The sequence below is a fragment of the Mobula hypostoma genome, chromosome 2, assembly GCF_963921235.1.
Source record: "Mobula hypostoma chromosome 2, sMobHyp1.1, whole genome shotgun sequence".
In the NCBI taxonomy this organism is placed as follows: domain Eukaryota; kingdom Metazoa; phylum Chordata; class Chondrichthyes; order Myliobatiformes; family Myliobatidae; genus Mobula; species Mobula hypostoma.
In genome coordinates, this window is record NC_086098.1 from 170,876,465 (window position 1) to 170,895,657 (window position 19,193).

The window sequence follows — 19,193 nt, forward strand, 5'->3', positions numbered from 1 at the left end:
CCTGACCTGATCTTCGAACTGAACCATTCACCACCCAGACATCCTGACCTGATCTTCGAACTGAACCATTCACCATCCAGACATCCTGACCTGATCTTCAAACTGAACCATTCACCACCCGTTCTTCCTGACCTATTTTCATGTTTTCTAATTTTATTTCAGATTTCCAGCAGCTGCAGTATTTTTTGATTTTATTTTTCCCTCGTCACTAAATAGTGATTAATTGTTTATTGTTTATTTTCAGATGTACCAAGACACAAAGACATCATTTGATAGGTTCCTGATTAATCAGGGCATAAAAGGTTATGGTGAGAAGGCAGGAGAATGGATAAATTTGCCATGATAGAATGGTGGAGCAGACTCGATGGGCCAAATGGCCCAATGTCTTATGGTCTTATGAAAAGTTTGTTTGCACATTGTTCACAAAGATCAAATTATTACATTCTAGATTGTGGCAGAACAAGATAAAACAATACCAGTGCAGATTAACTGAGATCAGTGCAGGTAAACAATAAAGTACAAGATCATAATGAGGTAGACTGTGAGGCCAAGAATCCATCTTGTCATTCAAGAGGTATATTCAAGAATCTGATATCAGTGATTTAGTGGAAATGAGTGAGGGAAAATGTTAATCAGATTGGAAAGTCTTCAGAACCATGTGGCAGAATCTTTCACCAGCAGGGGAGAGCAGCTGGAGACAATGTAGACCTGTCTCCTCTCCACAGACTCTGTCCACACGTCTCACTGCCTTGGGAAAGGAGATAATATAATTGAGGGTCCTTCCCACCCCAGTCATCCCCCATGGGCAGAAAATACAGAAGCTTGAGATCATGTATCACCAAGGTCGAATACAGGTTCTGTCCTGCTGTTCAATTATAAGATGATTGTATGATCCCATAATATGACAAGATGGACTCTTTGACCTCACAATCTACCTTGTTACAATCTTCTGCATTACTGACTACCTTTGCCGCACTTTTTCTGAGACATTTTATTCTGCAACACACACAAAGCTGGAGGAACTTAGCAGCACACAAAAAAATTGCTGGTGAACGCAGCAGGCCAGGCAGCATCTCTTGGAAGAGGTGCAGTCGACGTTTCAGGCCGAGACCCTTCGTCAGGACTAACTGAAGGAAGAGTTAGTAAGAGATTTGAAAGTGGGAGGGGGAGGGGGAGATCCAGAATGATAGGAGAAGACAGGAGGGGGAGGGATGGAGCCAAGAGCTGGACAGGTGATTGGCAAAAGGGATACGAGAGGATCATGGGACGGGAAGCCTAGGGAGAAAGAAAAGGGGGGGGGGAATCCAGCGGATGGGCAAGGAGTATAGTGAGAGGGCCAGAGGGGGAAAAAGGAGAGAGAGAGAAAAAATATTAATAGTAATAATAAATAAATAAATAAATAAAGGGATGGGGTACGAAGGGGAGGTGGGGCATTAATGGAAGTTAGAGAAGTCAATGTTCATGCCATCAGTTATTCTGCCTGGGTAGCCTCCTACCTGATGGCATGAACATTGACTTCTCTAACTTCTGTTAATGCCCCACCTCCCCTTCGTACGCCATCCGTTATTTATTTATTAATTACTTTTTTTTCTCTCTCTCCTTTTTCTCCCTCTGTCCCTCTCACTATACTCCTTGCCCATCCTCTGGGATTCCCCCCTCCCCCTTTCTTTCTCCCCAGACCTCCTGTCCCATGATCCTCTCATATCCCTTTTGCCAATCAACTGTCCAGCTCTTGGCTCCATCCCTCCCCCTCCTGCCTTCTCCTATCATTTTGGATCTCCCCCTGCCCCTCCCACTTTCAAATCTCTTACTATCTCTTCTCTCAGTTTGTCCTGATGAAGGGTCTTGGCCCGATACATCGACTGTACCTCTCCCTATAGATGCTGCCCAGCCTGCTGTGTTCACCAGCATTTTTTATGTGTGTTGCTTGAAATTCCAGCATCTGCCGATTTCGTCATGTTTGCGTTTTTAAAAGGAACTTAGCAGGTCAGACAGTCTAAATGGATGGGAATAGAGTCGACATTTTGGCCCAAGCCCCTTCATCGGGACTGGAAAGGAAGGGAGAAGAAGCCAGAATAGTAAGGTAGGGGGTAGGGAAGGATAACAAGCTGGTAGGTGATAGGTGAACCTAGGTGAGGGGGAAGGTGGTTGATGCGACATGCTGGAAAGTAAGAGGTGCAAGAGGCAAAGGCTGAAGAAGAAGGAATCTGTTAGGAGAGGAGAGTGGACCATTGGAGAAAGGGAAGAGAAAAGGACACCGGAGGGAGGTGATGGGCAGGTGAGGAGAAGAGAAGATGTGGGGGGGGGGGGGGCCAGGATGGTGAATGGGAAAAGAGGAAAAGGGGAAAGCGGAAAAATTACCAGAATTTGAGAAATTAATTTTATTTGCATTCTGTTATTGTTTCCCTTGTACTACCTCAACGTACTGATATGATGAAATGATTTGTATGGTTGGTATGTGAAACCAAGTATTTCGTTGTATCCCAGTGCATGTAACAATAATAAACCAGTACCAAATAAAACCAATAACATTGGCCCTCTCTATTTGCACAGGGGAAGTGATTTATCTTGTTCTTTGAATGATGACATACCAAAGTTCGCTCAGGATTTCCAGAGTAAAGATTCAGTTTTGATGAAGGAGCATGTCAAGCTGATTTGTGACTTTAGGAGATGCTAATGCTGTTTCCTGCTTCTCCTTAAACCAAAGCAGAGTGAACATAAACTTAAACTTCTCTTTTACAGCAGGGATGTACATTCAGTGGCCACTTTATTAGGTGCACCTGTTCTCCTGCTCATTAAAGCACATATCTAATCAGCCAATCCCATGGCAACAACTCAATACATGAGCATGCAGACATGGTCAAGAGGTACAGTTGTTGGTCAGACCAAACATCAGAATGGGGTAAGAAATGTGATCTAAGTGACTTTGACTGTGGAATAAATGTTGGTGCCAGATGGGGTGGTTTGAGTATCTCAGAAACTGCTAATCTCCTGGGATTTTCAGGCACTGCAGTCTCCAGAGTTTACAGAGAATGGTGTGAAAAGAAATCCAGTGAGCAGCAGATCTGTGGGCAAAAAATGCTTTTATAATGAGATGGGACAGAGGAGAATGGCCAGACTGGTTCAAGCTGACAGGAAGGCGACAGTAACTCAAGTAACCACGTGTTACAACAGTGGTGTGCAGAACATCTCTGAATGCACAACATGTTGAACCTCAAAGTGGAGGGGCTATAGCAGATAATGACAAGAGAGATACACTGTGACCATTTTATTAGATGCAGGATGTAACTAATAAAGTGGCCACTGAGTGTAAGTCTGAATCTTGGCATCGTAGCTGAGTGGTTACGCTACTGGTGAAATGTCCTGAGTCCTGACCACAGATCCAGAGATATGGAAAGGTTCAGTTCCTGCCACACAAGGCAGCACGGTAGCGTTCGTGGTTAGCATGATGCTTTACGGTACCAGCGACCCAGGTTCAATTTCCACTACAGGTGTTTCGGTTTCCTCCCACATTTAAAAGATGTATGGGTTAGGTTTAGTAAGTTGTGGGCGTGTGACATTGACACCAGAAGCTTGTGGGCGGCCCTTGGCACATCCTCGGACAGTGTGGATTGTTGTCGCAAACGATGCATTTCACTGGATGTTTCCACGTACATGTGACCACTCTGTGTATTGAACGTACCTATGGAATCCGTAACCACCACTTCCCCCACTGTGGAATACATTAAAATTACTCCCTCCACTGGGTGGAGCTTTTGGTTCCTTAAGGTTGTCAAAGTCTGGGTGGGGGGCGGGGGCGTCTCAAATAGCCCCTGACAACCAAGTCCAGCTCCTGGCCTTCACGTGCGGCTTAGCTACTAAACCTGGTAGAACCGTTTCTACTGACAAGAGAAGGGGCAAAGGTGGGTTACTGGCACCTTAAAGCCAGTCATTTTGGGCAGATGGGGCTCATTAGCTGTGGTTAGCAGCTCATCTGGGAGAAGGAAAATTCTGATCTCAAACCTCCACGCCACTGCCTTGTGGTTAAACCCACTCGTGGGAAGGCTTCGGGAGTAAACCCCAAGGAAAAGTCCGGAGCTGGAGTCCCTAAGGCAGTGCTACATTGAGTTCAGTGCTGACTGGCAACTCCTGTGACGCTGCTGGTACCAAACTGCATTGGTCTCTGCCCTTCCTTTGGGTTCGTCAGCTGCACAGAGAGGATTCTGCGACACGGGCAACAGCTTGCTCTCCATATCGTACTGCCCTGGCTTGTGTATCAGCTGGGATGCAATATACATGGCTGACACTGATTGACAGAGGATCTCACTTCCTGTATTGCATTTTATGTTACTCTCTGCAGTGTTTCATTGCAGCTGCAAAAACTGTAAATGTAACAGCTTGCATTTAAGGTATGCTCATTAGCATTTTTTAAGTGCCGAAGGAAGGGGAGGAGAAGTTTGTGCTTACTGTATATAGCACTTTTCACCACTCCAGATGAGATTTTAGTCTGAGATATGAACATGGGACCCATCAGCTCTCCCAGGTGGATGTAAGGGTTCCCTTGGCTCTATTATGAAGAAACAGTTCCTGCTTATTCTTGGCTTGAATCACAGAGGCTTATCGCTTGGAAATAGGCCCAAAGGCCTACCATCTATGTCAACCATCAACCACACATTAATCAGTGTTTTCATTCCCATCAACACCCCACCTCGCCCCCAGATTCTATCACTCACCTACCTGGGGCAGTCTACAGCAGACAATTAACCCACTAATTACCTCAAATCTTTGGGTTGGAGCCATGAAGCCACAGGGGCACACTGCACACAAACAGGCTCTCCATTCCTACTGGGCCTCGCTGACCAGGCTACTCCTATCTGCCCATGTTTGGCCCATGTCCCTCCAAACCTTTCTGATCCACGTAAATGGGGGAGCTCAGAGGTCAGGCAGCATCTGTGGAGGGGAATTAAACAACCAACGTTCCGGGCTGAGACGCCTGGCTCCAGCCCCTTCCCTTCTCAGTCCTGAGGAAGGGTCTCGGCATCGATGGAGGGGAATAAACAGTCAATGTCTTGAGCTGAGACCCTTCATTAGGACTGGAAAGGAAGGGGCATCTGTGCATACATGTACTTGTGCGTGCTACAATAAAATCGACTTTAACTTCAAAAACATGTAGGAAACCCACGCAGTCATGGGGAGAATGTAAAACTCCATACAGGCAGAGTCGGAAATTGGACCTTGATCGTCGGTGCTGTAAAGCGCTGTGCTAGCCATACAACAGGCTCCCCTCTCCACGCAGCTGATGAACCCAAATGAACGGCAGAGACTGATACAGTTTGGCACCAGCAGTGCTGCACGAGTTGCCAGTCAGCGTTGAACTCAATATAGCACTGCCTTAGGGACTCCAGCTCTGGAAGCCTTTCCCATGAGTGGGTATAGCGCAAGGCTGTGGAGGTTTGAGATCAGAGTTTTCCTTCTGCTAGATGAGCTGCCAACCACGGCTGACAAACCCCATCTGCCCAAAGTGACCCACCTTTCGCCCTTTCTCCTGTCAGTAGAAACAGATCTACCAGGCTTAGTAGCTAAGCCACACGCGAAGGCCAGGAGTTGGACTTGGTTATCAGAGGTTGAGACGCACGCCATGGGGGGCATTTCATAAGTAGCTGGAGTCCATCCCCACTAGTTCTCCCAGCAACAACCACCTTAAGGCACCCACCACATGCTGTGTAGACAAACGTGCTTTGTAAATCTCACTTGAACGGTAGGGCACTGAGGAGTGTGGTAGCACAAAGGGATCTGGGATTGCAGGCCCATAATTCATTGAAAGTGGCGGCACAGGTAGACAGGGTCATAAAGAAAGCTTTTGGCACATTAGCCTTCATAGGTTAAGGTATTGAGTACAGGATTTGCGATGTTATTTTGAAGCTCTTGAAGACTTCGGTGAGGTCTAGTTGGAGTATTGTGTGCAGTTTTGGTCACCTACCTAAAGGAAAGATGTAAACAAAGTTGAAAGAGTACAGCAAAAATTTACAAGGATGTCGTTGGGTCTGGATGACCTGAGTTATAAAGAAAGGTTAAGACTTTATTCCTTGGAACATAGAAGATTGAAGGGAGATTTGATAAGGAAAAAGATTATGAGGGGTATAGATGGGGTAAATGCAAGCAGGCTTTTTCCACTGAGGTTGGGTGGGAGAACAAACAGATGCCATGGGTTAAAGGTGAAAGGTGAAAAGTTTAAGAGGAACATGAGGTAAAACTTCTTCACTCAGAGGGTGGTGAGAGAGTGGAATGAGCTGCTAGCACAAGTGGTGCATGCGAGCTCGATTTCAATGTTTACACAAAGTTTGGATGAGCACGTGGATGGTAGGGGTATGGAGGACGATGGTCCTGTTGGAGGTCGATAGGAGTAGGCAGTTTAAATAGTTCAGCATGGACTAGATGTAGCAGATAGCCTGTTTCTGTGCTGTAATTTTCTATGACAACATTCTCCCTCTCACCTTAAACCAATGCCCTCTAATATTTGTCTTTTCTACCTATGGAAAAGATTCTGACTATCCACTATATCTATGCCCCTCACAACATTGGATCCATCTACCAGGCCGCTTCTCAGTTTCCAGGGTCCCAGAAAGAAGAATCAAGTTCAGCTTCAAGTTCTAGTTTATTATCACTGACACACTCAAAACTGGAGATTTAAGATTGTTTAACATCATTTCCAGTACACAAGTGTGAAGAAGAATGATTCAGATTACTCCAGCTCTGATGCAACACAAAAAAAACACAATAAGATAAAGAACACAACAATAAAAACACCATAAATATAAATACATAAGACAGACATTGATTGTATGTCCATAAAGTGATGCTAGGCACAGGAGTGTCTGTACATAAGGTGACTCTGACAGGAAATGGTGAAGTAATGGTGGTTGGGGGTGTGGAGAGATGGGATAGTAGGGTGGAGGTGTGGTCAGTCTTACGGCTTGGGGAAAGTAACTGTTTTTGAGTGTGGTGGTCCTGGTGTGGATGCTAAGTAGCTTCCTCCCTGATGGGAATAGGACAAAGAGTCCATGAGCTGGGTGGGTGGGATTCTTCATGATAGTCTTGGCCCTCCCCTGGCACCTTTCTGTATACGTGTCCTTGATGGCAGGTAGGCTGGTGCCGGTGATGTGTTGGGCAGTTTTGACTCCCCGTTTTGTTGCAGAGATTTCCTGTCCACCGCAGTGCAGTTTCGGTACCAAGCAGCGATGCAGCATGTTAGGAATCTTCTCTGCTGCATATCTGTAGAATGACTTGAGTATAGATGTGTACAGTCCAGCTCTCTTCACCTTCCTCAGAAAGAAGATATGCAGATGAAGATCCTATGAAGATAAAGATATAAGATTAGCTTGATTTGTCACACGTGCTTGGAAACATAGCAAAATGTGTTATTTGTGTCAAATCAAATCAGCGAGAATGTGCTGGAGGCAACGCTTATGCAGTCAACATAGCAAGCTCACAACTCACTAACCCTAATTCACATGGTGTTGGACTGTGGGAGGAAACCCACATGATCATGGGGAGAGCGTACAAGCTCCTTACGGACAGCAGTGGAAATTGAACCCCAATCTTTCAGATTTAGCAATATGCAAGCAACTATGCTACTGTAACACATATAACTGAAAAACATAAAGATTACACACTCTAAGTTACAACAATAAATAAAAAATGCTAAAAAGGAATAGTGAGGTTGTGTTCGTGGGTTCATGGACTGTTCAGGAATCTGATGGCAGAGGGCAACAAACTGTTCCAAAAGATAAGAGTCCGGATGGAAGTTGACTCATGTTACAAATCTGAATGGTCTCGTGGACGGGATCTTGTGGAGTCACTCCAGCTGGACAGTATAAAGAGGGGAGTACAACTGCAGTCCAAAATGTTCAGGCTGGAATGGAACATCTACGACTGAAATTTCTCTGCATCTGGCCATGGGAATCCAGTTTAAATGAGCGGAGAACAACAGGAATTCTGCAGAGGTTAGTCCTGACGAAGGGTCTCGGCCTGAAACGTCGACTGCACCTCTTCCTAGAGATGCTGCCTGGCCTGCTGCATTCACCAGCAACTTTTATGTGTGTTGCTTAAATGAGCGGAGGGCTGTTCTGCCCTCTGCTGGGCAGTTTGAGGTGACAGGCTCATTATCTGTTAGTGACCCGACTGATCTCAGAGTGAAAAATTCAAGATTCAAGTTTCTTTAAGGTCATCTCTATTATTCACGTATAGGAGAGAACAAAATAATTCTCACTGTGGATCCGATGCAGCACAAAAAAAGAACAATAAGATAAAGAACAGAATACTGTAAATATAAAGATATTAGATAGTGTTCAAAAATTGTGTCCATAAAAAGTGACACTAGGCCCAGGAGTGTCTGCACATAAGGTGACTGACAGGAAATGGTGAAGTAGTGGTGGAGAGGTGTGGGGAGGTGGGTTAGTGGGTGAAAGGAAGATGTTTTGGTGTCTGGTGTTCCTGACGTGGACACTATGCAGCCTCCTCCCCAAGGGCGTTATATCTTGATTTATAGTCTTCTCAAGGATGTTAATGCCAGCAAATTAATTAATGAAATTTTGACAGTGTGGTCCAAGACAGATGAAGCTGCTAGACAACAAGACAACACGGACACAGGGTAACAGACAGAGGGGCTGGAGAGTCAGTGGGTGGAAAGGCATCTGAAGAGGAAATAGACCATCAATTTTTCATCAGGACTGAAAGAAAGAGAGAACATGGAGGAAAAAGTGAAGCAAGAGCTGGCAGGTAATAAGTGGATTCAAGTGAGGGGAGTGTGTGATAGGCAGGTGAGGGTAGAGGAGAGTGGGAAAGACCTCACAAGGTGGGAGGTGATAGGTGGATGTGACAAAGGTGGTGGAATCTGATTGGAGAGGAAGAGTTATATCATTGCAATCCACAGATTAGATCCAACATTTGCAGCACTAACACATCCCACTGGGAACAGCAAGGAATAATCAGAGTGCTACTGCACAGAGGAGGATCCAAGACCATCCCCATCTCAGTGATGGTGGGCCCCAGCACACGGGTACCAGACAAAGATAAGGCTGATGCATTTGTAACCGCGTCCAGCTTGAAGTGTGACAAGGATGGCTTGCCTCGAATTCCTGCTGAGATCCCTGCTATGTTTTGTGAGTCCAGAAATTAATCAAAAGGAAAACGGAGGAGCTGGGAAAATTTGTGTGCTTAGTTTCTCTTCTTTAGCAAGGTACTCACATATGCCGTGGTGGTGTAATGATGTATGTTATTCACATACTCCATACGTATAACCTATAATGAATTATGTAAACAAGGCTGAGTCCTCTCCGCTCCCAGACGTTCTCACGGAGTCTCCCAAAGGCGGCACTGGCTTTGGCCTTACCACCAAGCTGAAGGTTTACTGTGCAGTGGTCCTTACCACGCTCCTTTATGCCAGCGAGACCTGGACTGTCTACAGCAGACACGCCAAACAGCTCAACCACTTTCACTTGAGCTGTCTCCGCAGACTCCTCCACATCAGGTGGCAGGACAAAGTCCCCAACACGGAAATCCTGGAACGAGCTGGGCTCAAAGCGTCCCTCAAAAGCCTGGGTGTCGACATCAACACGTGGGAGACGCTTGCCCTCCACCGTCCAGCTTGGTGCAGCAAGATCACCACAGGAGCCCGTGCAGCTGAAGTCAGTTGCATCATCGAGGCGCAACGAAAGCGTGCTGTGCGCAAGGCCCGAGCAGCATCCACTGCCACGACAGCACCCACCCACTTGTGTCCCACATGTGGGCGAGCCTTCAGGGCCTGGATTGGCCTCATCTGTCACCTCCGGACTCTCAGCCACCAATCTCCCATTTGACTTTGAAGCCATGGTCATCTTCGACTACGAAGGACGAACAACAACATACGTAAACAAAGAATGCTTAATCAAACAATATATTTAAAATATTACTTTAATATTAAATATGCAACATTCCCCATCACCACAGATGACAGTCTCCTGCCAATTTGTCCCCTCTCATGTCAGGGAACTGTAGAGTGTGATGGATACAGCAGCTATATTTCATTGTGAGTTTGAGGAGACTTAGTGTGTCACCAAAAACCCACACAAGTTTCTACAGATGTACCGTGGAGAGCATTCTAACTGGTTGCATCACGTCTGGTATGGAGGGGCTGGTGCACAGGATCGGAAAAAGCTGCAGAAAGTTGTCAAATCAGCTAGTCCCATCATGGGCACTAGTCTCCCCAGCATCTTGGACACCTTCAAAAGGTGATGTTTCGAAAAGATGGCATCCGTCATTAAGGACACGCCCTTTTCTCATTGCTCCCCTGAAGAAGGAGGTACACATTCAATGTTTCAGGGACTGCATCTTCCCTCTGCCATCAGATTTCTGAAAGGACAATGAACTCATGAACACTACCTCAGTACTTTTTCTTTTTTCTCTCTTTTTGCTCTCTTAATTTATTTTTTATATTTAAGTGTTTCTTAGTGTAATTTATAGATTTTTAAAATTATTATCATAATATTAAACCTGATTCTGCTTCACTATGGGATCAAACGAATCCTAGCTGTTGTACTGAAGACCTGAACTGTGGGACTGGAGGGGCCTCTGGTCAAACAGTACATTTAGAACACTGGCATCTCCGAATCAGAATCAGGTTTACCTTCACTGACATATGCTGTGAAATTTTTTGATTTACAAGTACAGTGCAAGACATAAAAGATTACTACGTTAATAAATAAATCGAGAGATGAACAGATAAAGTTGAATTGCAAGGAAGTGTTCATGGACTCTACAGAAGTCTGATGGCAGAGGGGAAGAAGTTGTTCCTACAACATTGCAATCATTTATATCAAAATACATGTATTCATAATAAGATGTTTAAAAGAATAAACCATTTGTGCTTTTCATTCATAGTCAATGCTGTTCTATTGCATTCCTACACATCAATAGGAGTATAGGAGTGCTGCGGCTCACGAGGCCCCCGGAGTGAAATATTACCACACTAATGAGGGGCTTCGTCACCCAACCTGACCCCTCCCTCTCCAGTGGAAGAATCCCACACTGTGGTCATTCCCCAGCACGTACTCCTGCAGGCTGGAATGTGCCGGTTGGCAGGACTGCACAGACATCTCGATGTGCTGCCCAACCAATAAGTTTCAGGCAGAGTTTGCACGTTCTCCCCATGCCATGGGTGCTCTGGTTTCCTCCCACATTCCAAAGACGTCTAGGTCAGTAGGTTGATTTGTCACAGGGGTGTAATTTGGCGGCGTGGGCTTGTTGGGCCGGAAGGGCCTGTTACTGTGCAATGTCTCGAAATAAAATAAAATTGCTCCTGTACAGTTGCTCAGATATATCTGACAAAAAAGGCAAATAATGAGTGTTTCCAGTACTGAACTGCTTTTATTTTGCGGGCATCAACAGAATTTGCCACCTGTAATAATTCTGATCGAAGGATGAATGTTTGTCAGGACCACTGAGATTACTTTCTGCACTCCCAAATAATGGCGTGGTCTTCACATCCACGTGGGATCCTGTTGGAAGTGAACACATGAGGCTGTAGATGTTGGAATCTGGAGCAACACGTTTAGTGGTGGTGGAACTCAGTCATTCGTGATCTTTCATCTGGACTGGGGTCTCGACTGAAACGGTGACCATTCATTTCCCTCCATAGATGACCCCTGACACACTGAGTCCATCCAGCGTCTTGTGTGCTGCTCCTGGTGTAAATGGGTTGCAGTCACCTGACTGGATGAATCACAAGCACTGTACAGTGACATGTATCGCTGTGCTAGGGGCAGTCCACAAGTGTTGCCACACGTTTTGCCCACAACAACACAGAACACAACGAACAACAATGCCATAACTGTGAAACAAGCCCTGTTCCTCCCTCCCAGCCATCCACACACATATACAGTCCTCCAATCCCAGGACAGCCAGTCTTCTCGGGCCTCCAGCTCCAAAGTTCAAAATTCAAAGTCAAATTTATCATCGAAGTACATATATGGCACCATACACAACCCTGAGATCCATGTTCTTGTGGGCATACTCAATACATGTGTAGAATAATAACCATAACAGAATCAATGAAAGACTGCACCAACATGGGCCTTCAACCAGAGTTCAGAAGACAACAAACTGTACAAATACAAAAATAGGAAATAATAATAATAATAATAAATAAATAAGCAACATTAGATGAAGAGCCCATAGGTTGTGGGAACAATTGAAGTTGTGTAAAGTTATTCCCTCTGGTTCAAGACCCTGGTGGTTGAGGGGAAATATCTGTTCCTGAACCTGGTGGTGTGGGTCCTGAGCCTCCTGTACCTCCTTCCTGATGCTGCCTGGATTAGAGGGCAAGAGGCTTGACAGACTTCGATCGTTTTCTATGGTGGCAGAGCCTGAGGGGAGACACTTTAGAAGTATATAAGATTATGAGAGGCATTGATAGACAATCAGTATCATTCTCCCATGGTCAAAATGACTAACACTCGAGTCCATGCATTTAGGGTGAGAGGGAAATTTCAAAGGGGAGGCCTCTGTCAGTCACAGTTGACCATGGATATTGTGTCCTAGCTGTCTAGATATGCAGGCTTGAGCAGTACAATATGGAGAGCAAGCTGATGCCCACATAGCAAGCTCCCCCTCTCCACGCCACTGATGAACCCAAGAGAACAATGGAAAATAGTTAAATTAAATAAGTAGTGCAAAAATAAATATGAAAAAGTAGTGAGGTAGTGTTCGTGGTTTTAATGTCCATTCAGAATTTGGATGACAGATGGGAGGAAGCTGTTCCTGAACTGTTGAGTGTGTGCCTTCAATCTCCTGTACCTCCTTCCTGATGGTAGCAATGAGAACAAGGCATGGGTGATGGGGGTCCTTAATGATACACACCGCCTTTCTGAGGCATCGCTCCTTGAAGATGTCCTGGATACTCAGGATGCCAGTGCCCATGATGGAGCTGACAAATTTTACAACTCTCTGCCGTTTACTTCCATCCTGTGCAATCACACCGCCCTGCCCCCACACCAGACGATGATGCAGCCAGTTAGAATGCTCTCCACAGTACATCTGCAGAATTTGTGACTGTCTTTGGTGACATACCAGGTCTCCTCCAACTAGTCTGAGCTTCTCCAATATAGAAGAGATCACCTTCCTTTATATTTTTAAGGTTATGACTTAATATTTCTTCCTCTTGGGAAAAAACTGATATTAGAGTGAGTCCAAATTGCTGTGAGGTTTCAGGCAAGGCCAACCCCTCAGAGTAGGTCCATGTCAATATAGAAGGATCAGCATTTACTTGAAGCATTATTTGCAGAGAAGTCAGCATGCCCCTGCCCTGTACAGCGTGTCAATTTCCCCTCAGACAATAGCGAAACAAGTACGACACAGTCGAGACTTTCCATCAGAATTATCAATTTCCATTGGAATTTCCACTGACCCTTGTAACCAAATAATGTTACCATGGTGAAGGTATCTGGTTCCAAAGCACTGTTAAAAATTCAGCAGATTGGTTGGCGGAGGTTGTCTTCTTGTGTTCTCTTCTGAACAACAGCTATTCAGGCTTCTGCAACTGTAAAACTAGAAGACACAGGTTAACATTAACACAGCTCGATACTGGAGATGTTTTTTTTCCACTACAGAGTTATGGGTCTAGAGCCCGGACATATAAGGAGCTTTCGATGATGGTCAATTAGCTCTTAATAAAGGTTCCATAAATATTGCAGGCTGGGCAATTTTCACACATGTACGGTTCCCTGAGAGCTCACTGACAAATTCAGAGTGTGACTTTTATTCCCTGATCACCCACCTTTGAAATAATCAAATTGACACAAGCAACAAGAGGCCAGTTGGAGTACTGTGCCCTTGTCAATTCTCTCTTAATTTTCTGTCCAATTATTCCCACACTTCTGCTCTGTCTTTCTAATTTATGTCATGTCATTTTGAAAAATAATAATTGAATGGGCTTCCTTTCTTGGGGAGTGCGTCATAGGAGTGGCACGGTAGAGTAGTGGTTAGCGTTACACTGTTAGGAAGTCAGCGACGTGGGTTCAATTCCTCCTCGGTCTGTAACGAGTCTGCATGCTCTCCCTGTGACCTGTGGCTGTCCTCCCTCATTCCGAAGATGTGTGGGTGAGTAGGTTAATTGGTCATGTGGGTGTAGTTGGGCAGTGTGGGTCCGTTGGGCTGGAAGGGCCTGATACCACACTCTGTCTCGAAATAATAAATATGTTACCAACTATAGATAATTACCCTCATCCACCTCTCTGCTTTTCTTTTGTGAATTGCCTTCATCCAAGTTTCCGGTTAGTCAGCATAGTTCCACATTTTCTGATTTGCATACAGCGCAGTTTATAATCTGGCTATCAAACCTCCTTCTATCTAACCCTCATCTCATAGGAATAATCCTGTTTGAAAGTAAATTAAGTCACTTATCCAGTTCTCAAGATTCGAATATACTTATCAAGTGTATCAACTGGAAGTCATGGTACAGATTGGCACCAATAACATAGGTAGGAAAAGAGGTCCTGAAGAGAGAATATAAGGAGCTAGGTAGAAAGCTGAAAAGCAGGACCTCAAGAGTAGTAATCTCCGGATTGCTGCCTGTGGCTTGCACCATTGAGGGTAAGAATAGGATAACCTGGCAGATAGATGTGTGGCTGAAGAATTGGTGCAGGGGTCAGTGTTTCAGTTTCTGGGATCATTGGAATCTCTTCTGGAGAAGGTATGATCTGTACAAAAAGGGCATGTTACACCTGAACCCAAGTGGGACCAATATCCTGGTGAGTAGGTTTGTTAGAGCTGTTGGAGGGGAGAAGAAGATGGCGATGTGACGCAGCACGTGCGGCCGCTCCTAAATGATATTGTATTTGTAAGTAGAGGCAGTGCACAATCCTGATTTGATGGAGACAGACGTGAGAAGCATGAAGGAACTTCTGGAGAAACTTCTGAAATGCCCGCTTCGCTGCTGCTCCTACCGTGCGATCGAGAATCTCTGGAGGGGAAGGCCCCAAATCCTCGGCTTTGCCTATTGCCTGTTGCCAGGGCCGGGGTCGAAGCGCTCGGCAGAGATGGTGCTCGGTGCTCGGTGTCGGAGGCTCGAAGTTTTTGGACAGACTCAACAGTCGGCTGTGGTCAGGTGCTTCCAGGGTGCTGCATCGGCAAGTTTGTGGCGCTGGAGGTTCATGGCAGGGAGAGTTTCTCCCTTCTACTGTCTGCGTGAGATGATGGGGCTTTGAGACTTTTTTTTACCGTGCCCATGGTCTGTTCTTTATCAAATTACTGTATTGCTTTGCACTGTTGTAACTATATGTTATAATTATGTGGTTTTTGTCAGTTTTTTAGTCTTGATTTGTCTTGTGTTTCTGTGATATCATTCTGGAGGAACATCGTATCATTTCTTAATGCATGCATTACTAAATGGCAATAAAAGAGGACTGCGTGTCCTGATAATCTAATCTAATTTGGCAGGAGAATGGGAACTGGAATGAAAGGGTTAAGGATAAGGCAATTGGTATACAAGTAAATGCAGTGTGTAGTGATACTGTGAGGAAGGACAAGTAGGTGATAGGGTAAAATTGCAGTCAGTGGGGTGAGTTGAAGTGGAAATTGGGGCAAAACTGAAAAGGGTGATGAAAACAGGACTGAAGGTGTTATATTTGAATGCATTAAGTATAGGAAATAAGGTAGCTCAGTTAGAGATCAGCAGGTATGTTGTGGGCATCACTGAGTTGTGGCTGAAAGAAGATCATAGTTGGGAGTTTAACATCCAAGGATACACATTGTATTGAAATGTCCAGTAGGTAGGAAGAAAGGGTGGGGTGGCTCTGTTGGTAAAAAAAAAATCAAATCCTTAGAAAAAGAGTTGACATAGGATTGGAAGATGTAGAATCCTTGAGGGTAGAGTTAAGAAACTGCAAGGATAAAAATCCCTAATGGGAGTTATATACAAATCTCTGAACAGTAGCCAGGATGTAGATATACAAATTGCAATGGGAGATAGAAAATGCATGGAAAAAGAGCAACGTTGTTTCAATGTGCAAGTATATTGGGAAAATTATGTTGGTGTTGGATACCAAGGGAGGGAATTTGTGGAATGTCTACCAGGTGGCTTTTTAGAGCAATTTGCAGTTGAGCCCACTAGGGGAAAGGCAATTCTGGATTGGGTGTTGTGTAAAGAACCAGATTTGATTAGGGTGCTTAAGGTAAAGAAACCCTTAGGAGGTAGTAATTCTACTGAAATATGATAGAATTCATCTTGCAGCGAGAGAGGGATAAGCTAAAGTCAGATGTGTCATTACAGTGAGTACAGGGAATTACAGAGGTCTGATAGAGGAGTTGGCCAAAGTTGATTGGAAGGGGACACCAGCAGGGATGACGGCAGAACAGTCATGGCTGGAATTTCTGGAAGTAATTTGGAAGGTGCAGGATAATTGCATCCCAAAGATGAATAAGTATTCTAAAGGGAGGATGAGGCAAATGTGGCTGACAAGAGAAATCAAAAACATAAAAGCAAAAGAGAGGGCATATAATAAAGCTGAAACCCCTTTTGAAGTGCGTCTCTATAGAAGTGACTCGTGAATAGCCACCGGAATCAACAGTGAAAAAACCACCGTGCCTCAGACTCTGCGAGTCTAGGGTAGATATGACTTTGGTCTCGCCAAACCCATGAGGTTGGGATGTCTTGCCCACCCGAACACTAATCTGTGTGAGTACTGTGTGAACACTGTGTAAATTGATGCTCCCGGCGATCACCCAGTGGAAAGAAATAACAGACGGTACATTGCATACAATTATAAAGCAAATATTTTTATGAATGTTAGCTTAAGGGTTGTTTTGAGGTGACAGACTGGCAGGGACTCTGTGAGCCACATGGAGAGGATATTGATGGGCTCACAGAGTGCATCACTGATTATATCAACCTCTGTGTGGACTGCAATGTTCCGACAAGAACTGTCCTTTGTTATTCAGATAACAAGCCATGGGTGACAAAGGACATTAAGGACATCCTGAACGCTAAAAAGAGGGTGTTTAGAGATGGAAATAGGGAGGAGCTGAGGGCAATACAGAGGGACCTGAAAGCCAGGATCAGGGAGGCTAAGGACAGGTACAGGAGGAAGCTTGAGTGGAAACTCCAGCAGAACAACATGAGAGAGGTCTGGAGTGGGATGAGGAGCATCACTGGGTTCCGGCAAACTAGCAACAGAGGAGCTGAAGGCAGTGTGGACAGGGCCAATGAACTTAACCTGTTCTTTAACAGATTTGACATTGTGGCCCCTGCCCATCCCCCACATGAGCCATCTGTTGTCGGCCCCCAACCAACACATATTCCACTCTCCCCTCCTACCCCTCCTCACAGTCCCCCACCCTGCTCTCATGACTATACCCCTTCCCCACACGAAACCAACATGGTGGGCTTCACAGCTGAACAGGTGAGAAGACAGCTGAAACGTCTCAACACAAGCAAGGCTGCAGGACTGGATGGTGTCAGTACCAGGGTGCTCAAAGCCTGTGCCCCTCAGCTATGTGGAGTACATTGCCATGTCAACCTGAGCCTGAGGCTCCGGAGGGTTCCTGTACTGTGGAAGATGTCCTGCCTCGTCCCTGTGCCGAAGACACCGCGCCCCAGCGGCCTCAATGACTACAGACCGGTGGCATTGACCTCCCACATCATGAAGACCCTGGAGAGACTTGTTCTGGAGCTGCTCCAGCCTATGGTCAGGCCACACTTAGATCCCCTCCAGTTCACCTACCAGCCCCGACTAGGAGCTGACAATGCCATTGTCTACCTGCTGAACCGTGTCTACGCCCACCTGGACAAGCCAGTGAGCACTGTGAGGGTCATGTTTTTTGACTTCTCCAGTGCGTTCAACACCATCCGCCCTGCTCTGCTGGGGGAGAAGCTGACAGCGATGCAGGTGGATGCTTTCCTGGTGTCATGGATTCTTGATTCTTGACTGGCAGACCACAGTACGTGTGCTTGCAACGCTGTGTGTCTGACAGAGTGATCAGCAGCACTGGGGCTCCACAGGGGACTGTCTTGTCTCCCTTTCTCTTCACCATTTACACCTCGGACTTCAACTACTGCACAGAGCCTTGTCATCTTCAGAAGCTTTCTGATGACTCTGCCATAGTTGGATGCATCAGCAAGGGAGATGAAGCTGAGTACAGGGCTACGGTAGGAAACTTTGTCACATGGTGTAAGCAGAATTATCTGCAGCTTAATGTGAAAAAGACTAAGGAGCTGGTGGTAGACCTGAGGAGAGCTAAGATACCGGTGACCCCTGTTTCCATCCAGGGGGTCAGTGTGGACATGGTGGAGGATTACAAGTACCTGGGGATACGAATTGACAATAAACTGGACTGGTCAAAGAACACTGAGGCTGTCTACAAGAAGGGTCAGAGCCGTCTCTATTTCCTGAGGAGACTGAGGTCCTTTAACATCTGCCAGACAATGCTGAGGATGTTCTATGAGTCTGTGGTGGCCAGTGTTATCATGTTTGCTGTTGTGTGCTGGGGCAGCAGGCTGAGGGTAGCAGACACTAATATAATCAACAAACTCATTCGTAAGGCCAGTGATGTTGTGGGGATGGAACTGGACTCTCTGACGGTGGTGTCTGAAAAGAGGATGCTGTCCAAGTTGCATGCCATCTTGGACAATGTCTCCCATCCACTACATAATGGACTGGTTGGGCACAGGAGTACATTCAGCCAGAGATTCATTCCACCGAGATGCAACACAGAGCGTCATAGGAAGTCATTCCTGCCTGTGGCCATCAAACTTTACAACTCCTCCCTTGGAGGGTCAGACACCCTGAGCCAATAGGCTGGTCCTGGACTTATTTCCTGGCATAACTTACATATTACTATTTAACTATTTATGGTTTTATTACTATTTAATTACTTATGGTGCAACTTGTAACGAAAACCAATTTCCCCTGGGATCAACAAAGTGTGACTATGACTATGACTTAACCAAACAATTATTAAAGGAAAGAAAGAAAAAAACACAAACGGTCCCATCATAATTAAACAGCCATATGTACACAGGTTGGAGCTCAAATCTTCCAAAAGCCATTGTGTCCAATGTACACATGGCGCCAACTTCTATTCACTGATCCCCGGTAGAAATCCCCCTCTTGGGCTCCATCAGATTGCGCATTCTGCTGGATTGAATCCTACGGCCAGTTTTCTTGAGCTTCTTCTCTCTCCAT